The sequence below is a fragment of the Ictidomys tridecemlineatus genome, chromosome 12, assembly GCF_052094955.1.
Source record: "Ictidomys tridecemlineatus isolate mIctTri1 chromosome 12, mIctTri1.hap1, whole genome shotgun sequence".
Lineage (NCBI taxonomy): Eukaryota > Metazoa > Chordata > Mammalia > Rodentia > Sciuridae > Ictidomys > Ictidomys tridecemlineatus.
This window is the reverse complement of record NC_135488.1, coordinates 21,202,223-21,210,821: the sequence shown is the minus strand read 5'-3', so window position 1 is coordinate 21,210,821 and position 8,599 is coordinate 21,202,223.

Here is an 8,599-nt window from a genome sequence, read left to right as displayed (position 1 = left end):
AGCTATTGTGAATTGTGCTGCTATGAACATTGATGTAGCTGTGTCTCTGTAGTATGTTCTTTTTAGGTCTGTTGGGTATAGTCAGAGAAGGGGAATAGCTGGGTCAAATGGTGGTTCCATTCCCAGCTTTCCAAGGAATCTCCACTTATTTAATTAGTTTTCTTTACAGGTGATTGACAGTGACCATTTTCACAAGCAGGAAACAAACCATAAGAATACACTCTCCCTCAGTGTTGAGTGCCTACCTTTCAGTGATCAAATAGAATAATTAGTTTTAATTTGTTTTTAATTAACAAATATTTATTGCATATGTTAATGGAATTGAGCATAATAACTCCAAATGCATGGTACACAGTGATCATATCTAATTATCTATCTTCTACTTTCATCTCTTGCCCCATCATCCTTCCTACTATCCAGAAATTACTATGTGGCTTCCATATTTCTTTTAAAAAATCAACTTCAGGGTGTAGGTAGCAGACATGGTAATAGAAAAAAGATTTCTGCAGCCACAAATAAGCAATTGCATGAATTATCTCTTTCCACATCTCAGAGATCATAAATGTTAACATCTGACTAAGTCTCCCTTTATCTCATTGTGCGTAATTAGAAAAACAATCTCCAGCTATTGCCTTCACTAAGCTGACCTTAATTTTTCCATAAATCATCCAATTGCCCTCAGTTCCCACAACCTAAAAATAGGGATTTCACTGAGATCATCATAAACCACTATGGTGCCAAATCTCAAGGTCTCTCCTTTGCCACCCTCTAGTTCACTTTCAGTGGTTTCCAGAACACAAGGTTCTGCCTTTCTTTTTAAATTCACCTCTTCAAAAAATCCATGTAATTACATTTCCCTGGTTTTCTATCTCCTTAACTGGATGCTCTCGCTTTCTGCCTTTTTCATAGACTTTTCTTCTCCATTGATAAATATAGGTTTCTCTGAGCCCTAACTCAGAAAAATGGTCCCTGTACTTCTATATATTCACCCACACCCAGGGTCATGCTCAGTCTCATGGCAGTATTTTCCAAATTCCTCTGCCTCCCAAATATTCATTTTCTTCCCAGTCCTCTCCTGTCACCTTCAGACATGTTCAATTGGATATCTAGAAGAAATCACAACATCAACACAAAAGCCTTCTTCAAGACTAGCACACTTTTCCTTGCCTCATGTGGTCTTTCTTCCCCATACAGGATTGGGTATCAGCAACTACCCTAGAGTGCTCAAGTCAAAAATTCAGCAATTGTCTTTGGTCTTTTCACCATTACACTCACCCCAAACCATCCCCAAACCTTGCTTATCTTAAAGACAATATTATAAACATATATGTATATGAGACAGAGAGATTCATATATTCAAAATTATAAATATATAAGTATATAATTATATGTATATTAAATATGTATAAAATATATAATTATAAATAAATAAATCAGGTTAAACTACTTTTATTCCTATTACCAAGTCATGCCATCATATTATATCATACATATTCTATTGGTAGTCATACCCATGGGGACAAGTTCTGCTAAATGGTCACAAATTCTCATATTAAGGAACTTAAAATCTGCTTTTGCCAAAAAAAAATTTAAAAAAAAACACTGATTATTCACTTAGGCCTACAGATAGCCAATAAGTGAGATAAAACTTGACATCTCTGAGATATATTTATTCTATTTATTGGCTTATAATAATCACAGCATAGAAAAGAGAAAGAAATACCTGCAATATTAGTAAGGACTTCTGAAACATCCCAGGCACAATAGGTGTAGGAAGAGGCCATGACTGAATTGAAACCCTTACCTCACTTCTGAATAAAATTTTTAAAAAAATACACATGCCCAAATACACAGACACACACACACACACATACACAGCACAAAAACATACATATATACACTGAGTAGTAAGTGTAATACTCCCTTTCTTAGCTGGATGATTAATTTCATACATGCAATTAATGAAGATTTGTACGAAAAAAATGAAAAAGCTGCTTGTAAAACAAGTAGTGAAGGGCTTTCTAAATGTTTCATAACCAAGCCAACCAATAAGTAGGCAGACACTCTGGTGGACACTAGAAACCTAAATGGCTTTGCAGATGTGTAAATATTCATAATCAGTCTCATTTCATCTCTTTGTACAACAACAACAACAAAAACAAAACTACCACTACAATGTTCTACCATTTGTTCGATGGTACATGAAGCTAAAGCCTTAACAGTATTTTTACTTCATTAGATCATTCAAAATTAAACACTCTTTGGAGTTAATCTGCAAATTAAAAAAAAATAACCTCATAAAACTAATTTTTTTTCATTTTATATTCTTTCACACTTTTTGAATAAATATTATATTAAAAATAAAGCTAGATCACAAGTTAATAAGTGTATAGATATTTATTTGCTATCAAGTTAGAATGATTATTTCTCCATGAATTATGCTGTAATTGATAAAAATTAAGAAGAAGCTTAATTTCATCTACCTCCCCATCCCTAGTACAAATTTCTCTCTAGCACTTCTGACACCTTTACCTATCATACTGTGTTCAATACTGCAAACTGTGGAACATTTATGTAAAATGCTCCAAAAGTTTGGAACATTTTCTTAGTGGTATCTTCCAGAATGGTTCTATGAAACTCTGCACTACCATTTGCTCAGCCTAACAATTTTTTAAGATGATGAAATGTTGATTCTTCATTTTTTTGTTTTACCCAAACTTGAAAAGCATCTGTTATGATTAAAATCAATATAAAGTGAATATATAAATTACTTTTCATAAATTACTAATGAAAAGTGATAGCAGCTGTCACATTTTCTAAGGTCACTAGTAATTTTAGAATTTTAAAACATGACTTTTACATATATTTCAGGTTTGTATTCCTGTTTCAATAACAAAAGTAGAAATACATGCTAAATAAGCTTAAAAACAGTCTGCATTAAAACACTGTTTTTGTAGACCTAGTTGGACAAATAAAAAACTGGGCTTAAAGAGGAGATTCCATGGGTTTTAAATTAGGGGAGAAAAAAGTGTATGCCACAATTACTTACATAATTTCAATTAAAATCTATTTAGCAAATTGTCTTAGAAATATCTTTTGTGAACATCAAAACAAAAAAGCTTCTTCTTATACTTACAAAAAAATTCTTCATAAATCTTTACATAAGTGCAGCCACTTGGCAGCAAAAATATATTTTACTCCAAGATTACATCATTTCATGATTTTTTTTGAAATTATCATCCTTGACACCTTTGCATTCAGAATATTGTCTTTAGATTAAACATAACTAGTTTTTAAAAATACCAAATATTCTTGATAGCCACTTAAATATCCAAACAAAGAAAACCTGTCTACCATTATACAAATATATTGAATGTAAGATAGGCAAGAACACCTAATCACAAAGTGACGATTTTGTAATAGATTGCTACTATTAAACAAAAGTAAATAAAACTGTCATGATAAGATAAAAGAATAAATTAAAATAAGCTGTGATTACTGTTTTGTCATTAGAGAAAGGAATATCCATCATAGCTCAATAAAAATTGGAGGGAAAGCCCACAGCTTCACAAGTAAAGAACAGGCCTGATCAAATCACTACCTAAACATCTATCAAAGAATAGAACAATGGGCTGCAAAGAGAAGGCAAGTGCTTTTTTTAAAGTTCAGGGTATGCAACATACTGAAGAATAATATTACATGGGCACTGGGAAAAAATAATTAAGCTATTCTCAAAACAGCTCTTTATTAAAGACTGAATTAGGACTATTAAGTGAGGATATTATTTTCAAATCATTGGTAGTCTTAATTTGATCACTTAATATGCAAATGGTCCCAGCAAGTATAATCAAGTGTGTCTCAAACTTTAATGTTTAGAGCAAATTGAATTTTAAGGACACAGAGAAACCCAGGAAAATGTCATGCAAACATTGAGACAGAAGATGGCAATCTACATGTCAAAGAGTGCACACCTCAAAGAAAATCATTCCAGCAATTACCTTGATATACAAATTCTAAAATTAGAACAAATAAATTTCTATGTAACCCCATCAGTGCATTGTCTTACATCAGCCCTGTGAAACTAATGCAGCCCATTTGGACACACATTCACTGTCCCTCCCCCTGGCTGAATGAATGTACAACTGGATCACATCACCTTTAAACAGCATTGAAAGGCTGACCTACTGCAAGAAAAGACATTTCTTACTAGAATATTCTTCATGTATGAAAAAACACAGCTCCTTGCCTGATGGAGATATAGAGATTTGTGGTATGGCATACTAATACAAAATATATACTATTTTACTTCCTTAATTAATGTAACTCTTACTTCTCTTTGTGTCAAAACATTCCTGGTGAGTATGTTTGTATGTAATTTTCATAAAAGAACTAGGAGGCCAATGGAATTTACTGGTACATGGGCTACCTAAGGCAGATGGCTAAAACAAAAACAGTAACATTACAAAAGAAATATTCAGAGCCCAAAAAATACTGACATTGATGTGAATGTTATTTTTCTGTTATTTCTACTTGTATGTAATCTGAATATCACACCTATTCTGTTGTCAGGAGAAATAATACAGTCCAGATTATTTTGGAAAGGGCATGTAGGTCATTCAAGTGGTAAAGTTCTAAAAGTTTAGAGGATTCCCAATCATGGGTATTTGTTCTGGCATATTCTGACCAACTCCAGGTTTTTCCTGTGGAGACAATTCTCCAGAAGGCTCAGCTAACCTCAGACCACAGATATCATTGTGGGTTTTGTGGTGCACTTGCTCTTTCCACAGGAGACAGAATTAAAATGTAGCTTCTTGATGGTCTACAAGAAGCTCTGCAAAGAATTTGTCTTACATGTAGGACAGCAGTTAACCCTAACCATCATGGCTGTTTCCACAGGTGAAACTCCCACTGAAAATTTTTATACACAGATTAGAAATAGATGAATATATGCATAGGCCTCCATACATTGAATTACAGAATAAGGTCTTTGGATAATTATTTCAGTATAAAAACTAGAATCCAATATTTAAATATCCACCCTACCACACATGTCCCAATATAACCTAATTCTGCCATTGCAGGTGCCTGCAATTACTGCCCACCACTACACACACAGAGAGAAGGGGAAGGTCAAAAGACATTCCAGCTGTGATCCTAGATGAGGACGTACCTGGATTGCTCTTCTCTGGACTGCTCTCTTATACCTGTAAATACCTCCTGATACCCTGGTGTGAAGGCTGACACAACATGTAAATATGCTCAGGATATTTTTGTGCCTAGAACCATGGAAGGTTTGCATACATCATAAAAACATATTTTTCTCTTGTGCATCTCCATTTAAATGAGAGGAATGATGCACCCTCTCTGGAATGTGTGTGGTTGGTTACAGAGTTCTAAGTTCTATTTTGTTCTAATGCTGAATAATTGAGTTTGATTCTTCAAAGTTTCATCACCTAGGCCACTTCCTATACTAAGACCACGACAAAAGAGTGCTGAATTTTTGTTTTTTTTTTTTTTTATCTGTGTAAAAATACATAAATGGATATGGTCTTTTAGTCTCTTGGGAAGTTGTCAATACATCTTGTAAAAGAACTATAAGCCCAGTGGAGTTGACTGGTACATGGGCTACCTGGGGGTGGGAGCTAAAACAAAAACAGTAGCAACAGAAAAGAAATATTAAGTCCCAAATAAACTCTGACAATGATGAGTGCACCCATTGGTGAAGGCTTCCAGCAGGCTCGGCAGGTGCCCTAGAGGAGACTTGGACCTGGATGGCAACATTAGAGCTTAATTTTTTTCTGAGTTTCATCTGGAGGCAGAATGAAAGGATCAGAACAAAAGAGACATCAGAGAGCACAGACATGTGTACAACCCAGCTGTCTCTGGGCTCCCTTGCTCTCTTGTGAGGCATTTTTTAAGAGAAATACCTGTGGTTGTCACATGATGGCAGCATTGCACAGACCAAGGCAAACCTGTGCACTTTGTCTAGCTTCCCCCCCACCACCCTCACCTGGAACTTGGGCCCTGGGCGCTCACATGACTTTCCTCAAAAGTAAAAAAGAATCTGCCCAGGGGTGCATCCATAATTAGTGCTGGACACTCTGCACTTTACAAAGAAAAAAAATAGCATTATTAACTGCTCACCTCTGCCTGCTTGTTTTGATGCAAACAGAGCAGATCTGATTCAAAGCAGAGTTCTGTATCTTACTCCCAAAATATCAGGGTTGCAAAAAATTCACATATTACAGACAAGACTAATTGCAAAGAGAGGGTCAAGGGTCTCTCTCTTCAAAGAGAGAAAAAAATATATTTGTCTTTCATTGTGAATTCAGGAAAACTAATACCAGATTTTTCTAATTCTATGAATAACTCCATATATGTGCCAATAAATAAATAGCTGAACTTAATGCTAGCACAGACCCTTGGTCATGGCACCCTGATCCTCTCTGCCCTAGTTAAACCATGGGCTTCCTTGAGATTACCTGCATCCTTGGATTCCTTCACCTGCATATCAGTGCAACAGGGGTGCAGTCCCTTCTGCTCCTCTTTGCAGCATTCTGGACTTCTACCTCATTTTCAGGACTGAACACCTTTGCATACTCCACTTGGGGAGAGACTCAGAAAATTCTGGAATATACCTAAAGAAATTTCATTATCAGACAATGATGCTATCAATTTATTCCTATGTTCCTATTCGTTATTTTTAAATTTACGTTATTTTAGTTGTTCTTCTTAAGTAAATATGTCATATAATTTATTTTGGTAAAATTAAACAAGCACAGGAATTCCTAATTGTGATTCATAATTGCCAGACACATGTGAAAAACTGCATTCGATCCTCAGCACCACAAAAAAATAAATAAAATAAATAAAGGTATTGTGTTCATTTATAATTATTCTAATTTTGAATCTCATTGTTGTGGATGGATATGATGGTGGAATTTATTTATATATTTTTATATGCATACAACCTAATGTATGTTACATTCATTCTTCTGTCATTTCTATTCCTATTTATTCTATCTTTCTTGAATGCTTCTTCGGATAATCTACTTAACTTCTCCTCTTTTCCTCCCTCATTTATTGTGAATAAATGCTTTGAATCATTAGCCTGGACATGCCAGCAAAAACATTTCACCTATGGTTTTTTTGGATTCTCTTTTTTCACTTAGCATATCAGTCTCCATATCCATTTATTTACTGGCAATGTCATAGAGTCATTCTTCTTAATGGCTGAGTAATATTTTATTGTGTGTATATATACAACAATTTCTCTATTCATTGTCTGTTGATGGGCATCTAGCTTGGTCCCATAGCTTAGCTATTGTGAGTTGGGTTGCTATAAACATTGGTGTGGCTGTGTCACTGTAGTATGCTGATATTAATTCCTTTGTATATATGCCAAAAAATGTAATAATTGGTTCAAAAATCCTAGTGTTTTTTTTTTTAATCTGCATACTGCATTCCACAGAGGTTACACAAATTTGAAGTCTCACCACAAGTTTTGAGTGTTTTCTTTCCCCCACATCCTAACCAAAATTTGCTTTTACTTATATTCTTGATAATTGAAATCATAGTTAGTATGAGATGGTATTTAGTTTTAATTTGCATTTTTCTAATTGCTAGAGATGTTGCCTTCTCAGTGTTTTTTACTTTTGCTTCTCAGTAACAACATCCATTGTATTCTGGGGACCAGTTTTGCTTTATTTATGAAGTGGGGACAAGATTTCACTTGAAAGATTGACTGGGAAGTTTAAGGCACATGACCATGAGTCCAGGAATGACTTGTACACAGTTGTCTTGCCCATGATTATGAGAAAAAAATACATATGGGGAGAGAAGGGAAAAGGGAGAAGGGAGCAAGAAAGGAATGAAACATATTGGGGCCAAAAACCACACCTTTCCCAATGAAGTGTAGGTGAATGGAAACCAGGCCTGGTCCTCAGATCTTGGGGAGAGAGATGGGTTATTTCCCCAAAGACCAGTTCCTTAGCTAAGCCAAGCTTAGACTGGTAGCAATGTGCCCAAGATGCCCCCAGCTATGGTGTGCCATGTATCTCTGGAAGTAAAAACTTGAGGTAAGTATCTTCTTGAATTTTCAAGGTTAAATTAATGCAGCAAGCCTTTTAGGGCAATTTGGTCCAGGAGCTGAGTGTAATGCTGGCACAGACTCTTGGTCATGGCAGACATGACCCACACTACCCTTGTATTTTCTGGCCAGTAGAGGTAGCAGTCCCAACAAGGAAGGGGACCACAGCTCTAGTTTTATCCCAGTGTTAACAAGCAGTATGTCAAACTATGGCCTTACACAGAGCTGATGAAGGAACTCCCTATGTGATTCTGCTGGCAAAGTGAGCAGCAAAAAGAGAGACAGAAAAACAGACACAGAGAACTGTGGCTATGGTACATGGCAGGTACTAGTGACCTTGAGTTCTCTTACAATACTGAAGAAGGAGCAAGATGTAATTGTATACCCCCTGAGGTCAGGGTCAGAGCTCAACCCCCAAGCAACACAAACACATTCATTCTCATTGGAATGTCCATTCTAAGCCTTATAATTTAAAAAAAAATTTCAAGACCACATGCACTCTGCAAAATA